Genomic DNA, 22,971 nt, shown 5'->3' with positions numbered 1-22,971 from the left:
GTTGAAGAAAGAAATTACTAGAAAAAACCAAAACTGAAACCCTTCCATAGGCAGGTCTTTCACCCTTAAAGGCAGCAATTAGAGAGAGTCTGTTACAAATCAAATTGAGAACAGAAGCAAATCCCAGATTTTGCTAACTTCAGTCACATGAGCTGCTCTTTCACGGGGCTCAGCCTGGCCCTTGGTCCCGAGACCAGCTATGGACTTTTGCTTCTGTACCTCTGCTTCCATATCAGCATTTCCTAAGGGCCTGCAAAACTGTTTTATTTCATCAGAACACATCACATTCCCTTTAGTACCTCTCTATTTTGATAGCAAGTTGTAGCTTAGCTCTCTTTTTTTCTCTTGAACTGTTCACATAGCACTGCTGGAGATAGTGATAACTGCTGCCATTCTCTTAGACAAAGAAAAATACATATTTATTTTCATTAATATTTGAGGTAGAAAAAGCAGAAAGTTGGTTTTCTTGCATCTGATGAGGGCTGTGCATGGCTTGTAATTTTACAGTAAGACAGCTTTTATACCCCATGTGTTCTTCCACTTCTAAGGATTACAACAGTTTAAACACAACAGGAAGCTTTACAGGAAAAAATAAATAAAATGACAAGCTACCATCTATACATGGTAATTTGTAATTCCAAACAGCAACCCTAACTACTGCTAGCAGCTCATAATTTGGAATAGTTTACTAAAGTTCACTTTTTTAATTGTGAATTGTTGTTTTTTGGGGAGTGAGGGGAATCAGAAAGGCAATATTTGTTATTATGAAACGCATAAAAGATTGTGCATGCTTTTTACCATGCCACTAATATAACTGAGTGTACTGAATTATGCCACATGGTAAACTGATAAACAGTAGCGTTGCCCAAAATTGCTAGAAGCTCATGCCCAAAAGCTCAAAGTTATCAGTGGTCACTAAGTATGAACATACAAAACTGGGTGTCAGAGCTGATGCTGCACAAATGCATACTGTTGTGGGTTGACCTTGGCTGGCTGACAGACACCCACCCAGCTGCTCACTCACTCCCCCTCCTCAACAGGACAGGGGGAGAAAATAAGATGGAAAACCTTGTGGGTTGAGGTAAAGACAGGGAGTTCCCTTATCAGTTACTGTCACAGACAAAACAGACTTGATTTGGGGAAAATTAACTTTCTTGCCAATTGAAGTAGAGTTGGATGGTGAGACACAAAGACAAAAAACTAAAACACTTTCCCCCCATCCAACCCTTTTCCCAGGCTCACCTTCACTCTTTCATTGCTCCTCTCTGTTGTTCCTTCCTCCTCACACTTTTCCCCTGCCCCAGCGGGGTCTCTCCTGGGGCCGCAGGGGAATCTCGGCCGGGGTGCTGGAGCCCCTGCTCCCCTCCTCCTGCTCTCCCCTCGGGGCTCACAGGGCTGTTTTTCACCCTGCTGCCCTCAGCCCCGGCTGCCGGGCAGCATTTTCCCCTTCCTCACCCAGACTTTCCCTGAGGCGCCCGTCCGTGGCTGAGGGGCTCAGCTGGGCCCTGCGCTGGGGCCGCTGGAGCCGGCTGGAACCGGTTGGGTCCGGCACGGGGCAGCCCTGGTTGCTCCTCACAGGGGCCACCCCTGCAGCCCCCACTGCTGCTGCTGCCAGCACCTGCACACCTGCACCCAATACACATGTTCGAAACTAGTGCTTTATTTTAGCAGCGAGAAAATTATCACCCAACAGAACAATTTACCTATGGGCAAAACAGCAAATCCCGTGCATCAACCCTTTAAATCAACGTGGGTGAACAGCTACAGATAAACTCTGATCCTACTGCTTATTGGCTTGATGTCGAATGAAAAATCTTTGCCTGCCTTATACATAATGTCTAGTTGCATTATGGCTTCTAGCCCTAAAAGTCTTTGAACTCATCACCCTTTAGATCAGAAACACAGTGATCTGGCGAGCGGCTAGAAGGGGGTGGCCGCTTTTGTCATGAGGCTCCTGCTGCTGCCCTTGCAGATCAGAGGTTGCACTTGTTGGCAGTCAGTGGCAGCATAACATCCAAACCAGTTAACAGTCAGATGGGAACTGGGCAGCGGGCTTGGGCAGAGCACTAGACAGCTCAGGAACACCAATAGATAATCCCATCCTTCTCCAGGGCCAACTGTATTAGCGTGTGAATAAATGAAGTGGCTTCATCAGCTCAGCAGGCAAGTATGGCATAAATAGGGCAAGTATCCAAAGTTGTTATTACCATATGTAGTACTTGTGTAAATCTCCCTCCCCTTGCAGGAATGGAAGTCGCATGACAATTTTGAGAAGTGGTAGTGCAATTGTGGTGGGTAGCTTGTAATAAAGCATCATCATCAAATCTGTTTGCATTTTAAAGAGCTTCTAAACAAGTCATTATGAAAGACAAACATGGTCTTGTTCTAGTAGTAAAGCAAACTGTATGTGAAAAAAGACTATAGTAAAGTTTTTCACAATAACACAGCACATTAGTCAAGAATATTTATCCAGCTTCAAATATTTCAGACTTCTAAAATTTAAACTGATAATTATTGCAATGAATTAGGCCTGTTTCTCAAAATATTCTGCTATTAATTTGTTATTTTCTCCCAAAGCAGCTGCAAAAGTCATGCTCTACATGGATAAAATGTTTTAAATTGTTCTCCTTCAGATCAAATCTCTAGATTTTCGTTTTGGCTGCTCCTAATGGAGTATACTAAGTAAAAACTTGGAAGCGTGTTTTCAATCTACTAACAAATTCTAGTCAAGACTAATCAGAATTCAGATATCATGCTTAAAAATGATGACTTCCTGGCCCAGACCCCACAGGCATCTTGAATTTTGATTTTCAGGTTCTCCAGGTAGGTGTTTAAATCTGTGCTTCTGTCTGTGGCGGGTGGCGCTCTGGCCTTGAATACATAGCAAAATTTGTTATCGATCTTGTGCTTTTATCCTTTATCAGACTCAAGAAACGGTATGCTCCTGTTCCTAGATGTTCTGAAGGAGTTAATCCAGGACTCCTTCTCAAAAGATGCCTTATGGATCAGGCTGTCACAGATACCACAGTGATTGCCACTGCTTTAAAACAAAAGAAAGCACGAACACTAGGGAAAAGAAAAGCTATTTTACTTAAAGGCCTGTGATTAGAACATTTCCTCGGTAGAAGTAGGACCTGAAATAAATTTCTTTCTCTGTTTGCAAAGACACATACTTCTTTCAAGGTCCACTAGACTGGCTGTATTGTCTAGTGGATATACACATTGATGGCACACAATCTATCCCGTTGAAGATATTCTAACAAACAGAAGAGAATTCATAATATCTTGTGCTACAGAGAGTAGAGGAGCGAGCTTGACAGTGTAGTCTAGGGATTAGGATAGTCATCTGGAAAGGAAAGTTTGTGGTTGAAATTCCTGCGCCAAAGACCAGCATTTTAGTCAATGACTATTTCATGTAATAGGGAAGATATGGAGAGGAGTAGAATGGGGTTTCCCTTCCTTTTCTTTCCAGATCTTGCTGGAACGAGAACTCTGCAGTTTTGACTATGAATCAAGTCAAACTAGATTTGTATCCAACGGATCAAGTCTCTACTTGACTAGAAAATTTAAATATTATCAGTTTCAAAGAACCAGTGAGGTCCTATTATGGGATCCAAGATTGTCTTCCTGCCTGCCTACCCTTAGAGATGGCTGCCAAGAGTACTAGAGTATTAAAAAGTGGCATTTGTATGGCAAATATACATAAGACATACTTTTATGAGCTAAATGTAGATAAAATAAATCATGTGTTTTGAAAGACTGAAGACTTCCTCAGATTTGTACAGTTCTAAGATCTGTGAAATCTCCTAATCTCCAAGGAAACAAAAAGATTTATTCTAATCTTGCTTATTTCTAGTGTAGTTGCAAGAATTTCGGAAGAAGGCCTAGCTTTAGCTGAGCATATGGTCCAGTTATACAGATTATATCATAATGAAACGCAAATAGAAATGCTTGTGTGACGCTTTTAAGAACAAACTGGCTTGAAAATTTTGAGTGCAGCATTTTTATTGATTGAATGACACAATGAATTCTACATCTCTCTGCATTGCCAGTGGATAATTATGATTATTACGAGGAGCATGCTTTGACTGAAAAGTTAAGCAAGTCTCAATTTTCTATAGCTCTGAAAGACTACTGCACTCAAGAGGCCACATGTGGAAGCACAAAGCAATTTTATATTACAATTTTCATTTTGCCTTTTTAAAAAAATGAATTAAAATGAATATGAATTACATCTTTCACCCCAGAACGTAATTAAGAGGACACAGCATCCCTAGAGTTAAGAAGTACTTCAAGTGAAATGTGGGATTCATACAGCCAGGTACATCCACTTTAAAATCACTGGACCAAAATCTTAAACAACAGCTAGATACAAAGAAAACCCACTCTGCCAAACTTGTAGGCTGAACTCCACAGATCATTATCCACTATTGCAAAAACAGGAAAAAGTGACTTGAAGGAGTTGAAATCATGTGCATATACTAGTTCTAAATTACATACTATGTCAATTCCATTACTTCGGGGGGGGGGGGGGGCGGGGAGAGAAAAATCATGTTACTTTTATGAAGCCAGGTTTTCTCAAACGATTTTCACTGAATAAGCAGGGATGTTTCCAGGGATTAGGCATCTACCACCTCTCTGGGCAACTTGTTCCAGTGTTGCACCACTCTCATTGTAAAAAATTCCTTCATTATATCTAGTCTGAATCTACCCTCTTTTAGTTTAAAACCATTATCCCTTGTCATATTGCATCAGGCCCTACTAAAAAGTCTGTCCTCATCTTTCTTATAAGCCCCCTTTAAGTACTGAAAGGCCACAATAAGATCTTCCTGGAGCCTTCTCTTCTCCAGGCTGAACAACCCCTGCTTCTTAAGGCTCCCCCTTGCACATTACCAAAGTCTTTTCCCCTTCTGCAAATATAAGCTTTCTGGTTTAAACTTTTCTAGATATGCAAGAGAAAAGATTCATACAGGGATAAAGAGAGGCAACACACACAGTTTCTGAACACTCAATCAGTTTCTCCCTAAAGATAAAGTGAGACATTAAGATGATTAGGTAAACTCACTCATTGCTTAAAATTAGCTCCCCTTCTGTCAGACATTCATGGGTGGAGGTGGGAGACACAGACTTATTTAAGAGGAAGGATTCCCCTTAATTCATTTCATATATAGAAGTCTCCCTTCAGTTTCCTCAGGAAAATGAAAGGCTCCTCAAGGTAGATCCAGGTCATTTGGGTTGATCCAAGACCTCTCTTCTATAACATTTATTTTCTTCATTACTGTCTTTCAGCTCAGTGGTTTGTCCTTTGACAAAATTTCTCCTCCAGCTTAGCACCTTGTATGCCTAGCCACACTTTCTTACCACTATTCCAGTCTAGACTCCAAGGTGTCATCTGTGTTTTTTCTGGTTGTCGTGGTTTAATTCCAGATGGCAACTAAGCACCACTCAGCCTCTCGCTCACTCCCCCCTGGTGGGATGGGGGAGAGAATCAGAAGGGTAAAAGTGAGAAAACTCATGGGTTGAGATAAAGACAGTTTAATAGGTAAAGCAAAAGCCATGCACATGAGCAAAGCAGAAGGAGGAATTCATTCTCTACTTCCCATGGGCAGGCAAGAGTTCAGCCACCTCCAGGAAAGCAGGGCTCCATCACGCATAATGGTTACTTGGGAAGACAAATGCAGTCACTCAGAATGTCCCCTCCTTCCTTCTTCCCCCAGCTTTATATGCTGACCATAACATCATATGGTATGGAATATTCCTTTGGTCAGTCTGGGTCAGCTGTCCCAGCTGAGTCCCCTCCCCACTTCTTGTGCACCCCCAGCCTACCTGCTGGTGGGGTGGTGTGAGAAGCAGAAAAGGCCTTGACTCAGTGTAAGCACTGCTCAGCAGTAACTAAAACATCCCTGTATTATCAACACTGTTTTCAGCAAAAATCCAAAACATAGCCCCATACCAGCTACTATAAAGAAAATTAACTCTATCCCAGCCCAAACCAGCACACTGGTGACTATCCATATTCCTTTTTTCTCCCTTTTATCTGAAAGGTAGGACAAACCAATTTCCCACTTCCAGTGGTCTCCTTCCAAAATTCATTGCTTATAAAAGTCTTATCATTAAAACCAAGCATGATAACACTGCCATAGTCTAAAATTATGCATTGAAAGGCCAGGAACATATACTGGCAGAAGCATTTGTAACGGTCATTTCAATAGCAGCACTATAAGAAAGCTTGCAGTAAAAGCAAACTGTACAGACATAAATTATGCAGCAAACCTTGCCAAATCACCATGCTGGTTTACTCTAGTTCTTCCACCTGCACAGGGAATTCTGTTCCGTTTTGAAATCTTGGCCTGAGGCCTCATGGGATGAGGATAGCATATCCCCAGCAAGCAGTAGGGGAGGAATCGTGCTCAGTGAAGGCAAAACACCAAGAAATTCGTTTTCTAAGTCTACTAAGAAAAGAGTTTATCAGAAAACTATAACTCAATAGCACCTAAGCAAACTATGACAGAAACAAGTGAACACCTTGATAAGCATGCAAAATTTGCTTCTGAAAAGCACGTATGTATTAAAGTTTTTCAGTGAAGTAGCTGTGACAACTCATCATGGGTATGATGAGTTATTCTAATCTTACTGTCAAAAACAAACCAAAAAATTGACAATGGAACTGTTCAGACAGCATGAAAAAAACAACCTAATAGTTAGTACAGTTTGTTAAAATCATACCGTTAAAAGTTTGCTTTTTTCCATGGGCAACTTCAGACTTTACCACCTGTGCAATAACCTTGGTTTAGACCATCACATCTGTGAATGTGCACACGTGACCCAGATCATAGTTTGCTAGAGCCCAGTATATAAACTTGCTGACTGAAATGTGTCCACTTCAACTGGCAACACTTGAAGCATTTAGTTAATAAGCAGTATGAATCATACTGACAATTTATGCAATTCCCTTCAGCACCCAGGAAGCATTCTCATGAAAATCGAGTGGGGCAATGTGTGTTGTGTTGTACTAAGAGTCCTCGGTGAGGGGTCTGGGCCTCTTCACACCAAGTACCTTGAATAGCAGTGGTGGTAAAAACATATTCTAAATAAAAAGAAGCACCTATTTGCTAAACCCACAGACGTTATACCTCGAAGCAATCCCTAATATTATTTTCCCCCCTCCCTCCTGCATTTGCTACAATGTATACCATAAAGATTCACTTTATTTAATTTACTAGATAAGTAGCTAATTAGAAGCTGCTCTTCAGCCAACTGAGAAGAGGCTGAAACAGATTTTACAGCTTGCTACATATGCTTAGGTGGGTCACAGGGAAAGCCATACACTCGTTTTCAATTGCTTCCTTTCCATTTTCAGGGCTATGTTAATTCAATTCACAGAGAAAGAAAATGAGACACGTACAGAACATTACTCACTATTTTGTTCCTCTTATGGGTCGTCTTTGGTACCAAGGACACTGAGAAGGACAAGGTAGTCTTCACATGACACTATTGTTTCATGGGCCATGGCACTATAAAGGCAGTAGCATCTTCTAATTGATCACTGGTAGCACATCTTTCCAACTGCAGTGTTGAAAACAGGATTGATGACAGCACAGATGATTTAAGGTGGCTCTCACCGCAACTTATGGAGAAAAGGTCGCCAAGAAATTATTTGAGGTGTAGAAGGCTGAACTCGGACAGTTTTGTTTTCTTGCTACTTGCTTTGACAGCTGTAGCTCAGTTTTCTAGTTTGAATTGTTCATTATTTATTTCTTTGTCCTTCTAACTTCTTTGTCATTAATACCTTTATGATCTACAAATACTGACTTGATAATTTTTTTCCTCATAAAAGTATATTCTTTTTCAAAACAAACATCCCAACAGACTGTCATCCCACTTCTATAGAAAAGCATACATGAAAACTGCTGTTACTCTTGTGAGAGAGGTTTAACCTTTGCATTTACCACTATACATCTGAAATGGAAACAAATGTCTTTGTCCAACTGTGCTCTTGCTGGAGATCCAGTAGCCTGATTATTAAAAAGGCAAGGAGTGAGTCGGGGTTTTTTTGTTTATTTGTTTTGGTGTTTGGTGTTTTTTTGTTTTTTTGTTTTTTTAACTATGCTTACACAGCAAGGCAATTGTACTTCATTGACTCAGTCCCTTAACAAGTCCTGACACATCAAAATAAAATTCAGATGATCTTTCACAGGAAGCTGTGACACATAGTAACTGGCATCCCAGTCTGGATGACTGGTGATCAGAAATACAGGGTACAAAGAGAAGTGAACCTGCCCTACGAGTGAATGTGACCACCAAGACTGCCACTGCCAGCTTGCTACGAACTGAAGTCGAAGGTACAGCTCAGTTGCACAAGCAGCACCAAGGCAGCAGAAATCCCCTTGCTGGGTGTTTTCTGGCAACAGGGTACTGTCTGCGGTGCTCTGCTCAATAACTCTGGTGCTCTTACAAGCAATTTTTGAGCTCTCAGCTGTCGCTTTTGCCCCACTGGTTGGTTTTCCCTTAGAACCAAGTGTCCATCCCTGAGTTTCTTTTTCCTCCCAGGAGACTTTCGTTTGTTGGAGGATGGACAAACATATAGCTCACACAGTAAAACAAAAGATCCAAGCCTGAAGGACTTGAACCATCCAATAGTAGTTTTAACTTACTTTTTACAAGGCACAGGGATTTCAGTATGCTACCTGTTGTTTTCCTTGGTCTCAGTTGTCATGGTTTGTCACCTACACATTTTATGGAGTGTTTCAGATGCAATTTAAAGGTGAAATTCTTCCCTGTCCAGAGCTACCTAATTCTTAAAAAAAGAAAAAAAAAGTTATGATGGAGAAATGCATGAAAGCTGAGTATGACCTTTCAGATTTGAACACACGGTTTTGTTCTTCCTCTCCCTCCTGCATGCTGTCTTACACTTCAGTCCAGGAAAATAATGGACATTCACAACACAGAAAGGAATGACAAAGAAGAACTGAATTGCATATTGTGATTTTAATTTTATTTAACTAAATCAAAGAATGGCTATTTTTTTAACCTTTCTGTCTTTTATTCATGGAATACCAGTTATCTTTAAATTCTTCAATTAATTTAACAACTTAAAGTGGTTCAATTGAACTTTCCAGATTTAATCAAAGAAGCTATTTTCTTCTAAGAAATTACCCCAGGATGACCTAATGCTATAATTACACGTGAAGAAGGTAAAATACAAAATACTGTTAGAGTTTCAGTAATTCAGTTATGAAAGGAATGACAGATGCATTAAAAGCTACTTTAAAAATTCTTTGTAATTCTTTCACTCTGTTATAATTTAGGTATCCTGGCTGAGTGAAAATAATTCATCTTTACTGTATGAGGCTAAGATTAAACTTCAGCTTGTTTTGGGGTTTTTGTTGAAACCTGAAGCTGGAGTCAGTATCCCTAAGAGAAGTAACTGATGTTTTGAATATTTCAGTTGCGATAAGGAGAGATAGCACCTTGTTTTAAACCTGCCCAGGATACTGTGGGTTTGTAGGCCCAATAGAAACTCTACTGGTTATTTTGGAAAGACTGGAATTGGAGAAGTGAGAGGGAGAGAGCAACATGTAATAGCCAAGACCAATGGCGCAAGTGTACAGTGTCACAGAGACAGAGCACCGAACACAGGAAAAGAGACATACCACCATGGCTCTACCATCTGAGAGAAAGGAACAATACAGTTAGCTGGTAGATGCAGTAGGCTGATTTCTTCTGTAAGTGAAACCACCAGCGGGGAAACAAGCCATTTCAAACAGGAATTTAGACATAAGTTATGTAGCTTTACCACCTTGTTAAAAAGCATACAAGAGATCTAGTTAGATCCTACTCCCTCTCTTAAACGGTGTCAAGGATCTCCGTGGAGACCTCCACCTCTGGCATAAAAGATCACGGCCTTTTGCCTATGAAAAAGGGGAGCTGGTAATTATTAATTGCCTTGGCCTCCAAGGAGGGGAATATTAGCTTGAACAATAGATAATAGGGCATATCCCTTCAAATTAAATGTATGGATATAAACACCTCTGTAGCATCTTCTCCCAGTCCATAAACATAGCATAAATCAGCTTGAATTTCAGTAGGTAGCCTTCATCCAAGCTCTCATCTCCATTATGCACTAGGTAAATCACTAAGCTGTGTAATGCAGACAACACAGCAATCTCTCTTCATTATGCCTTCTAATAGCACCATATATGCATTGGCCAGGACATGTGATAGAAGAAGATCCATCAGGATCCTATCTAAGAGTCTCCTTGGAACAAAAGAGCAGTCACTGAGGATGACTCTGACAGGATCAGTGTAATATTAATTATCCCGCCTAGTCTAATCGAACACCAAAATATGGTCATGGTTATTAAGAGAAAGATGACAGATGTTCCTCAAACAGCGTAATGAAATAACATACAAAAAGAAGTCTTTAGCAGCCTTAGCCTTTAGCATTTCCAGTTTTGAATGCAGAAATACCCTCTTCTCTATTGTGTTGATGTGGAAGCAAGAACTATCCCATTGCTCCAGAAACACCAGCCCCAGCAAACCTAGGTCTCTCCTCTCAAAGGCATGGCTGGACTTAACTGAAAGCAACAGAACTGTCCATTTGACTTCTCTCTCTTGTGCAGTCCTTCTGGCAGGTATGAAATACTGGACAATTACAACAGTAACATTTTAAAGCCAATGTGCACAGATATAAATGGCTACCCCATGTACAAAACAGTGATCCATTTTGCACATCCAAGGTGATGCTGCCTGGGCTAGAAGAGAAACAATTCTTTTTCCATGCAATTCAAGGTGAAATAGAAAAAAGCAACCCCTAAAATGTCTGTTCTTCTCAGATGTATAATCTGCTTGCATTTTTAAATAATCAATCTGCGTTTTGAAAATTTAAAGAAGCCTTTTAGGCTATTAAAAGCTGACTGCACAATTCCTTGGCTCCAGATGCTGTTAATATAAGCAAACAAGTTTAAGAGGTTCATCTTTGACAGAGTTATAAAGGATGAACACTGTATGCTTCTCCATAATTCAGCTCATCCTTGGCACTACACATTGGCTCTTCAACAACTAGTCAATGTGGCAAGGCTGGTGAAGAAAGCTTCATTAGCTGCTTTGTCTATATGATAGTTAATTAATTAGCCTGAAAGAGTTTGTGTGTAGGAGAACAGAACAGAGCAAGCAAAGCACTTACAGCGGAGATTTTCACCACATTATTATGCTTTGTTGGTGTTGCTTTGTTTTTCAAACAGGATGGCTGCAATATCGCTTCTGAGAAAGTCAAGGGCATATCAGGATGGAGTCACTGAACATATGCATAACCAGAATCTGATCAATCTCACAAGGATAAGTACATAAAAACTGTCAAAACTTCTCTCCAGACCATGAGATGTAGTATATAATTTAGTTATTTTTCTTAGCAGAGAAAATTCACAGCAGAGGATCAGATACAAAAGATCTGAATTTAAACAAAAACATCTATGCAATGAGACAAGCTCTCCAAGAAGTGACACAATTAATTGCAATTGAGATAAATGTCACAGGGCAGCTCCTCACACTCTAATGACATTGCATGGAAGGGCTATGCTGAGTTTACGGCTGACTCATGGTCAAAGTGATATGCACCACATGCCTCTGGAGAGCGTAACTTGTACAAAGTACAGCTGCAGGTAAAACTTGCCACATACATTATGTCTCAACAGCAAAATTAGTTGTGTCACTTACACTGTGTTACAGGCTGCCAATAGCCTTGTTATAATTACCTGTACAGCATTTTACTTAATCTTCCTGTCACTTGTAAAAGGTGACATTCACATAGCAGGAGGAATCCTTCTTCAAGAAATATAACAAAGCAACCAGAAGCATAAATTTAAGTGCATATGCAATATAAGGAGGAGGGGAAAAATGCTTACTTGCTTCATGAATGTCTATGATTTTTATATCACAAGTGCTTACTGAAGCATTTCACTGGATTGAATGGGTTAAACAAGGAACAGGTTTCCTTGTTATTTGTTACTAATGATGTGTTATATTGACTACATATCTCAGCTAGAGAGCCCTTAGTTTCCCTCTGCAATAAAAGCATTAATTCTCAAAAAGGGAAAGTTCTCACTGGATGTGGCAAGAGAGAGCAAAACAAAAAATTAGACTTTGTCATTCCAAATCATAAAAGCATCAAGATTTACTGCCTCCTCTAAAGTTTCCTAACACCAAGTCCACTGCTGTTACTGCTAGTCCATGAGACACGTGTCTATGTTTCACTAAAAAGTGTGCTCTCCAAGTGCAGGTATGCAGGTGAGTATCTTCAAGAGCATCAGAGGTTCAGATGCATAGTAGGTTTACCTAGTTATACAGTGTCACCACTAAGGATAATGTACCATCTTAGCCTGCCCTGGAACCAGATATGAATTATTCCTAGTATTTTAAAATGTCCTGAAACATCTCAGAAGTTGTTCACAGTGAAGAGCCCCATACACAACTCATCTTCTAAGAAAGCACCTATCTGCACATGGTAGGCATTCTTAGCCAGGGCTGCAGCTGGTGTTAGCTCTCTGCTCTCTGACTTAATACAAAACTTTCAACTTCTTCTATATTCCCGACAAGTAAAAGAAGTCGCAACACAGAAAAGAGAACTTGACTATCTGTTCATCAGCCCGCACTCCCTATGCAGTATCCATACCCCTCCCAAGCATCCATTTTATCTCAGAGCACCACAGTCAGGCAGGAAAGTGATTTGTTTAAAGTCACAAAACCCTGCAGGAGAATCAGGAACTGACCCTGAGTCCCTGACTCCCAATTTAATGCCTTACCTACAGACACACTTCTTCCTCTGTAAAAGTAGAGGGAATATTGCTCCTTTCAGACATGCTTGGTGCTAAATTTAAATTGTGATGTGGATTACTCCCCCACTCCATGCATAATAGTCAGATATTAGCAACTCGACAACCGAGTCAGTAAATAACCTATTTTTCCATTGTTTCATATACGTGTAACACATGAAGAACAGGATGTACATTAATTTCCTATGCTCCCAGGATCTAGAAGTGAGCTGCTTAACTGGCTCTCTTGTCCATGTTCAAGGCAATCTTTCATAATAAATAAAAGGGAAATCCATGACATTCACAGTGACTGGAAAAGAATTGTGTGACAGCCCATAAATCAGCAAGAAGATTCTCCCAGAACAACTTGTTAGCTACTGATGTGGCATTTGTAGGAAGATGACTGTGACAGTGTTCTTTCTGAAAGCTAAATAACTGCTAACTATTTGCTAGAGTTTTCTCCTCCCTGCTATGTAAAGCATCAATTAGATCAGCACCATTTAGAGTTACACGGTTCGACACTTCTAATCCCTTGAAGGCTGCTCTTGGGCCTTCCCTGCTTGCTTGTGTAAGAATTACAGGTTGCTTGTCAGCTTGAACAATTATTTTCCTATTTAAAGAAAAAAAAAAATCAAAAAGAAACAAAAGGAAAGGAAAAGAAAGGTTTCACCATGTGATACATAGAAATTGTTCTGGAGGTAATGAAGAAGGACAAGTTTATCCTTCCAAATCACCCTGAACCTGAATTGTATCTGATCAGAGCCAACACCCTATCTACTGTCACAACATGGTCTTTCTGTAATCTTTCCAGCAGCTGATTCTGTTAGTTTATTTGGTAAGTGACTAAAAAGTGGAGGGCTGTTGTCTCAACAGGGAAAGTCTGTCTCTGCAAAACAAATTGCTCCCAAAAAGAGCCACTGAAAAATGCTCAGTGACCTGCGTGATAGCAAGCATGCGGGGAAAAACAAGATTCCTGGAAGAATCTCCCAAGGCTCTGAGCTCCCTTGCACCTCTCCAACATCAGTTGACATTACTGGTGGAGCTCAGCAAGATTAGACTTAAAGGCACTTAAGAGATTATTGTAGAAGTATTAGGTATTTTTTCAATTTTATGATCTAAGGGCACAACACATTCATATCTTGTTTAGATACTCATAGCTGTTCCCAGCTGTATATTTGGCCCCTACAGCTGTAACATGGGTTGCATAACCTGTTACTTCCCCTCCAAGCCATTTCTACATCAGATAACACTGTTGTTACAGATGGGGACGGTCAAAGAGGAAAATTAATATGGAATCAATTATGCCACAGATGTTACTGGGGCTACAATATAGCATCAATTGGCACTTGATAAATTTTGGGGTTTGGGGGACACACCAAATGCCCTGCACATTCAGAATGACCATCTGCCCAATGAGAAAGAAAGGAAATTTTTCTTGGAGACTGACAACTCACTTTTCTGCTAGTTTTCAAAAGGCTTATAGATCAATTTGAACAAGATCTTCTAAAGCCACCTGCTGCATCCAAGGGGCCAGAAAATCCCTGTAGAAAGAACAGACATACAAACGGTGCAACTTGTCTGTATTATCAGAGTTCTGAGAAAGAAAAAAAAATACAGATTTGTACACCTGTTTTAAACACCTGGCTAAATGCAAAGCTGTAGTAAACCAGGTCACAGCAATATGCATGCTAATAAGCATCCTGTTGTGCTATCGAGGGGTTCAGGAGGAACCATGAAAAGCATTTAATGTTCTCTTTTCTATCCCTTCACAGCATGTGATTATAGCTAAAGCTTCCTTGTTGGTTTTTTTTTTTTTTCCCCCCTCAATAGACTTAGAAGAATGAAAATCGTCTTTTTAATTGTTCATGAGATGTCATTAAATTTTCCTTTTACGCTTAGAGTTCATTCTTTTAATCAGCCGTTTGGTCCCTTCCAGACAAATGTAAGAGGATGCATAGTTTGGTTTTTTGTTTGTTTGTTTCCTTCAACAGAAAATGGAACTTTAAAGTGGAATGATTAGAGATTTTAATTTTTTTTAGAAGTGTACACTTGGGGGCGTTAATTAACATTTAAAAATGGACTTTTGTTATCAAAGCTAAACTATCTGACCTCAGCTTTATATATTCATTGTGAATTCAGATTCTCCTGAAAGATACTGATTTATGGTAAATTATTAATTTTTTCCACCGTCCTTTTGCTGCCTGCAGACCACCACCATGGATCAACACTTAAAAAACCAGGAGAATTAATGACTATTCCCAGAAGCAATGGATATATTTCAATAGACAAGGTGATATGAACACCGCCCTTTTTCTTCCTTCTCTGGGTAGGAAAGCTCTTCTCAAACTCTTTTTAGAGTAGGAAAAAGATACTCAAAAGTCAGCTTTAAAACAGTAACTGTACAAATGTTATGTTTGAGTACAAATGGTTGCAGGAATTAGTAGGAAGACTATTGGCAAATACAACACAATTTGTCTTCAGAATATTAGATGCCAACTTTATCAAGAGTCCTCCCAAACATTCATCAGACTTGAGAACGACAGGAGAGACAGCACTTCTTTCAAGACAGGCAAAGGCTAAAAGTACCTGTCAGTTTAAATGGCAAGGTTATGAATACTGTAAAAAGAAACCAAATATTTAACTCCAGTGTAACAAGCAATGCCTGTGTATGTGCATGCCTATGTTTTCAGTGATTGGATTAGACTCTCAAGGGACTCCATTTTATATGCAGTTTCAGTCTCGTAAATATGAGCCTGGTGGCCTTATCCCAGTTCTTACTTGTCGACATCATAGGGCACAACACAATCTAAAACCAGGCCCAGAAAACACCTTAATTGTGCTTTGGTGTTTCCAACATGCACAAGCCCTTGCAAAATGACTAGTCATGCAGTACTTGCTGAAAACCTGTCTGGTCAGCCTCAAAGATAAATGAAAGCCAGATGAGCTTAGCTAGACACTACTATCATAATGATCATACACATTTATTTTTTTTAAGCTTTCTTCTCTGCTTCTTCATGTTGTTGTGGAGTTTTTTGTTTGTTTGTTTAGGTTTGTTTAGGTGGGGTTTTTTTGTTTTGGTTTGGTTTTTTTGGTGTTTTTTTTGTTTTTTTTTTTTTTGAGGAGGCTTGTTCGAAAACTCCTTTGAACAGTTTGAAAAGTCTTGCACTCCAGAGACTTTGAAGTCATCCTGCCTGTTAGGGATCTATGAACGATGGTAAATTTGGCAGCATTTTTTCTTCTCTTTCAAAAGTAATTAAGATTAAAATTTCAAAAAAAGACTTTCCCATGCTACAGGACTAGAGGGTTGGTAGAGAAACTGAGTGGATTGAAGTAGTACACATATTTGATACAGTAAAGGATATCATCTCTGCTGCTAAATTTCTACTAGTAGGTTAAGCATTGGGCAGGCATCTTGTGATTGTTTCCATAGAGGCAGGTCAGCTGAGAGATGGCATTAAAGGTTAAACCCCCAAAACACTGATGTGACCAAGGTCCAGTGGCATAAACAGACACCTACAGATAGGCCTCACAAGGTCCCTAGAGACATCAGCAGATGTGCAGGAACACATTTCTATTAGTGGAAATCAAGTACATCACTATAGCCTGAAACAGAAATAGGATTTAATCACTTGAGGATTACCTTAAAGATACAGTTTCTGCTGGGAGAAAAAAAAAAAAAAAAAGACTATTGCTGCTCCATGTTTGCTTGGCTGTCATCTTCAGTAATCATCCTGAAAACAAATAAATCAAAGACATATGCTACATTTCTTGCTCTAATTGTTACTTGATATCAATTATAATCTTGATACTAATTTTTTTTTTTAATATACAGGATATTTCTTATTTTGACACATTTTTATCATGCACCAGAGGGAATGCTGGTTCCAAGAATAGTACACCTATTCTCAAAATTCTTATCTATAGATAACTTGCATGCCTGATCCAGAAGCATTCACTTAGATTAGTTACATTGGCTGAAATAAGACAAAACGTATCAGTATGCCTATTTTTACAGCATTTTGTGCATAAACATGATGTTAATGGAGTCATTATAATACAGGAAGTATCAGGCAAGTTCCTGCAGGGTTCATAAGTACATAAAAATATTCCTTATAGTATTTATAAAATCTGTAAGGGTCTGTCCATTTCTATGAAGAACATTAAAACCCCATCTATATCAAATTCCCATATTTGTGGCACTGTAGAGTATCTGAGGTATTTCATAGAAACTGCTCACTGGTGTTCTACCTGTGATTTCAGACCTCTTAAATTCTGTTACCTAGGGGCAGCAGAAATGTATAAACTGCTCATGGTGCCTATAAAGAAGCCTATGCATTGCTTAACAACAAAATTAATCTCAAGCCTTACTGAAAATAAGACACACCCCATGTTTCAGTCATCTTTTAAGTTAAAAAAAAAATTATTTCCCAACTACCACTGCAGCAGACAGCTTTCCAATATATGCCCCCCCCCCCCGCCCCCAGCAGGCCACAAGTGCAAAACTGGGAGCAGAAATACAGTTTCCCACATTGAGACCATACTCTCCCTGCAAAGCCACAGGCTGAGTCAGCTTAGTCCGTCCAGAGCCACAGGAACCTACAGCTCTGACTCAGCTGTGGGACACAGGAGCTGTTCTGGGCTCTGCTGACCACGGAATTGCCCTGTCCAAGCCTCGCTCCACAATGGGGTGACACTCAGAAACACAGCCTTCCTCCCCAAACTATGTTTTCCATCACATGGGAAGACAGGCATGCAAGCCAGAGCACAGCATATTAAGGACCATTACACAATCAAGCAGGTCAGGAAACTTTAAAATGCTGACGTTTTCATAGTATAACGAGGAACTTCTATCTTTCAAGATCAGACATGCTAACAAACCTTTCATGATTTCATGTGATATTTTTAGTATGTCTATTACAACATCCAAAGTAAGTGCTGCAGGCAACAAAATTATGACTCAACCCTTCAGACACTAATTTATAGAAGTGATTTTTGAACCCCTGCCTTGGTAAATGTAGGATGCATTTTCCTCATCAGTTAGCTGATGTTAGCTAATATGAATGACAAGGTCTGCTGGGAGAGAGACACCTATAGTGTTATCACTTATGCTTTATTTAGGTGACTGACAAAGAGTACAGCTTTTCGCATGTGGTTTACATAATTTGAAATCAGCCTCAAACATCTTAATATTCACACTTTGTTAACCTTAGAGATAATCTGTTTTCAGTATCACAAAATCCAAAGCTCAGACCATATGTGGAGAATATAATATCTTCCCAAGAGAGAAATCTCTTGTTTCAGTATCTCCAGGCTCATGTAGTCATGAACCCATTAGTCATTAATTGCATATTTTATAATTAAATTGGACATATTGGCAGATAGCAAAATCTGAATTATGACAGCCTATAATTACTACAACAAGAAAACACAAAACTCATCAGAAAACCAGGCAAAGAAGCAGCCTATTCTAACCTGTTTCCAAACTAGTCAGTAATAACTTGTAAGTATTTTTGTACACAGATTTGGTAATTCACATAAGAAACAATGATTAAAGCTTTAGCAATTATTACTGATAAATGAAATGAAATTACTTAAAATGAAAATTTTATGGTGCACCACGTTACCGTTAAAAAAGAGAAAGCACAGATTTTTCTTTGAAAAGTTAGTCATTTTCATTTTATAGTTTTTAAACCAAATTATTTTGGAGAAACCCATCCCTTGCATTATATCATTGTCTACTAATAATCTTAAGGGATAAATAGCGCTTTCCAACTCAATAATACCTCCTATACAACAGCATCACATTCAAACCTTCCTGTCTCTTTCTGTTCTCCATTTTTGTTTTCCCCAGTTAGACTTAAGCTTTTTACTGGCTCTCACTGAGCATTTGTATAATGCCTTCCAGCATGAGGCTGCAGGCTGGACTGGGGTTGCCAGGTATTACCACAATAGTAGCAAAGCTTACTTGACCATGTATCTCTACTCTTTCCTTCCCACTCTCACCTCCTACCTTGGCAGATAAGTATTCCCACTCATTTTACAGACAAGAAGACACTACAAAGGCAGCTTGTTTGAAGGAGGTTATGGAAGAAACCTCTGAGAGAGGGAGACAGAAATCAGAGATCACCTGACTACCAGATGTGCAGGACTGCCACAGCACTAACACCCCACCCCTGCAGACTCACCTACTATCTGTATGCTTTATCCTCATTGATACAAACAAACCTTAAGTACTTGACTCAAGGTCTTTCTGAGATTCAGCTCCCTTGGGAATGAGAAAAGACAGATGCCACAGGGGGGTGAAAGAAGAGTAACGCAAGCCAAGTAAGCCTCAACACAAAGATAGAAAATATTTATCTGATGACAGACAGAAAAGAACTTTCTGGAACAGTCTGGTGCCGAACAGACATATTAGGACTGCAGCTGTTTTCCAGATTTAATAGGTGAGTTCCCACGTAGAAGCATGCTAGGAAAAGCTAAGCCTAAATGAGTTAAGATAAGCTGGCAGATGGTGAAGAACTGCATATAGAATTATTAACAAAAAGGTTAATTTGCAACAATCTGAGTATTAGCAATTGACACCTCAAATAGCTAGAATCATGGCCATTTCTGGTATGGTACCCATCTGAGTCCATTTAGACTTGAAAAAAAGTTTTGTATGTATGTATATGCTTAAACCAGGAAAAAATAAATAAGAGGAAGAAAGAAAAAATGTCTCCACTATGCCTTTAAAACCAAGAACAATCTACTTACACTGCACTTTGCCAAAGACCATAAATATCCAAGATCCTGACTGATCTTCTAACAGCAATGTCAGTTCTTTATACGTACTGAATTGCACACGTGATTTTGTAGATTGTTTTCAAGCATGAAGTTTATGGTACAGAGTAGGCCTTAAGTTTCTAATTAGCAAAATTTGCAAAAGGGAGAGGGCGATACCACTGAAAATCAATTTTTATGCTCAATTACTAGTCATCACAGAGCCAGATTTTGACATATAGGCATAAATTGTCAATAAGTGAGAGAAACAGAATTCAGGTTGTTTAGAGAAAATAAAAAACAACACAACTCACTGGTCTTTGAGAAGTTTTCTACTTGAACAGATATCTTGAATGGGATTTGGAATTAGATTATGTAGGGGTGTGGAAAGACAGAAAGCCGCACTCTGTACACGTTTAATTTGTGAGAGAGTAGGCTAGTTTCAAGTGAAGTATATTGCGTAGAAAGTCACTGCCTGGATTTTCCTGGATATCCTGGAGAAGGCTGCATAAGGACCACTCCAGCCAACTAATTGGCACAATCTGAATGAAAGACTTTTGGCATTGCTTTCTGGCTCCTGTGGAGAGAGAGCACCCTCCCCTATGTAGAGCAGAGAGCAGACCTAGCTCCTCAAATGAAGTTGTTGAAGCAAATCACACTGAGACTCACCTCTGCCAAGGATCTGGAGTCCTGTGCTGGGCACTGGTAAGGCATTTTTAAGTGGGACATCTTGGCTTACATTAGCTTGACGAGGTTCAGGCTCCACAAGTTCTCCTTCCTGAAAGGATGTTGTAACCACTATTTAGCCTCAGAATTGTCTTTCCTCCTTCAGGGAAGGTCCCTGAGCAAAACAGCTCCAGGTTAACTGGATCACAGACAGTGCTCTCACTCCAAAACTCGACTTCCCCACTTCTCAGGGTTCTTGTGGGAAACGGGAGCTTGAACCAGCTCACAATAAGAAAGAAACTGAATATCATCTATCCACTAACTCAGCAGCAATCTAGGTGCTCAGCTGTTTTGTAAGGTGATCTGTCCTATGCTCTTTCTCACCAAAATCCATTTTAGAAGCAAGTTGTAAGCACAAGTATGTTTTGTAGGTAATTCTTATCTGTCAGTGTGTCTTAGGTACCAATAAAACTAAGCCACTTCAGGAGTTTGGCAGAATAACACTTGAAAATGTTCACACGACTAGTTATTCTAATATTTCTTATTATTGTTGCATCATATTTTTCTACTGGAAGGAAAAACTGAATTTCCAGGCAGCTTTGATCTATAGTTAAGTTTGGTTCTCTGAAGGCTCCACTCCATTCAAATGTCTCTGGAAGGCAAATCTATCCTTTCTGAAGAACTAAAGTTTTATCAGTTTTTGGAGACACTCTCAGAACAACCCTAGCAGTTAAGCACTCAAATTTCTACTGGTCTTATACAAGGTCTTATTTGTTTTCATCTAGAATAATCTAAAAAGCAGTCTAATACTTGTTTCACTAATCCTCCCAAATCAGTGCAACACAATATAATTTGGCTTTTTCAGTCTCCAGCAATCTAGCCTTACAATCACCACATTTAAAGAATCTCATTGCTAGCAGGCAAATTTTTGAAAGCAAGCAAACAATGCCATGGTTCTGATTTTGCACATCAATCTGATTTTGCTAATGTTCAAAGACAAAAGTGGTTCAGATCCAAGTTTAAGTGAATCCCTCCTTGCCCTTAAAGTTTGGAGGCAAAAAAACCCAGAAGAAAATGCAGCCAGAAAGTTTCTAGCTTGTTTCAAACCATTAATTATTAGTGACTAAATATACTAGGCATTAGATCTGCAGCAGACATGAATGTAATTCTGTTGAAATAATGAAAACACAATACATCTTAGGGCTACTTTCTGTTTTTATTCTAGATTTATGAAACTTATGGGAAGGCATGCAGTACTTGGACTGATACAAAGCTAAACTATACATTCAACTCAAACTGCCCCCCCCCCCCCCCCCAATTTTAATCAATAATTTGACTTAACACCAATGCAATGTGGTTGAGATGTTTTGGAAGTTTTTAACTGATAACTGTAAGGCCTCAGCTAGATTTATTGCATCATCAAGCCACAATCCTTGATCTATTTTTGTGAATACGTGATTTCACAACTGAAAACTAAAGTGCATGTAATAGATTATATGTGAAAGAAAGATGCAGTCATGGCTTTCTTCACACTCTGTCTGTAAAGTAACTTCTCAAGAACATTAGTTGAGTTTCAGCATATATTGTGCAGTTTTTGAACAGGATCTTGTTTTCTCTGTGGATTCCCTGGGTTCAGCACTTTTTAGTGGGATCTGAATACATTTAGGGTCTGTAGTAGATTTCCTCAGAGTTGGCTACACTTCTGTCTTGTTCATGAAGCCTTACATATTCACAGGGCAGGTGAGCAAGAGAAATTATTATAAATATATTCATAAAGTTGAATGTGTGAGTTCTGCACAGTATACCCTCATAAGTTACTATATTCCATGATCAATGATGAGTAAAATGTTGATCTTCAAAATATCAGCACTAAGTATCCCCCATGAGCTGGTACTATCCCAGTAAAAGCAGAACTACTATTTATTACACTACATTTGCAATACCTGATTCATATTCTCAGGCATTTGTAGTCTGGGAGAAATAAGAAAGCAGTGATTCAGAAACAGCAGCAGAGCCGTAGTGAGTTTTTTTTCAAGCTTCACATAGACCGCCAAGGGCAACTGTATCAACCATGTTGTTTTCAGCTCTAGCATCTGGTAGTAGGAGTTCTAAGTATCCAGTGGTGGCTTTTTCTGGCCACCATACCCATGCATCCTACCCACTGAAGGCTGGTGCGCACCTGCACAATAACTCTAACTCCACTGGCAGGTGGCATGGACGTACACACAGTGACTGGGAAGGGCTCTTCTGTCTTCTTTCTTTGGCAAGAATTCTTGAGAAAGCTGGAGCTTGTGATAATCTGGATCTGTGGCACTTACTCATCTTTTTTGCCTCTACTTCCACTTTCCCCTAAAGCCTCATGTAACGGACTTACTACAGCTAGCTGAAACAGATCAGTTTTCCAACAGCGAATGCTAGCTTGCCACCTTGGGGTCCCCAGGTACCAGCACAGGGGCTGTAAGTCTCCCTGGGTCACTCAGCAGCCTGTCTTGGCAGGCAGCCAAACAGCTGAGCAATTTGGGCAGCGGAGAGCTAGGCAGCTAACTGGGGCAGTGACAGAAGGGCTTTCCAAAATGCTCAGCAGCAGGTTTTCAGCCACAAGCACTCAAATAGTTTTCCTACCCAAATAAATAAATTAGTAAATTGCACCCATTTTCTGACAACCCCGGAATGCTTTTTGCTTTCCCAAAAATCCTGATTTTTTTTTTTTAAACACTGAAAATTTTGTTCCCTGATC

The sequence above is a fragment of the Nipponia nippon genome, unplaced genomic scaffold, assembly GCF_047370975.1.
Source record: "Nipponia nippon isolate SJK-2023a ecotype South Korea unplaced genomic scaffold, ASM4737097v1 scaffold_1, whole genome shotgun sequence".
NCBI lineage: Eukaryota > Metazoa > Chordata > Aves > Pelecaniformes > Threskiornithidae > Nipponia > Nipponia nippon.
Note: the sequence above shows the minus strand (reverse complement) of the source record.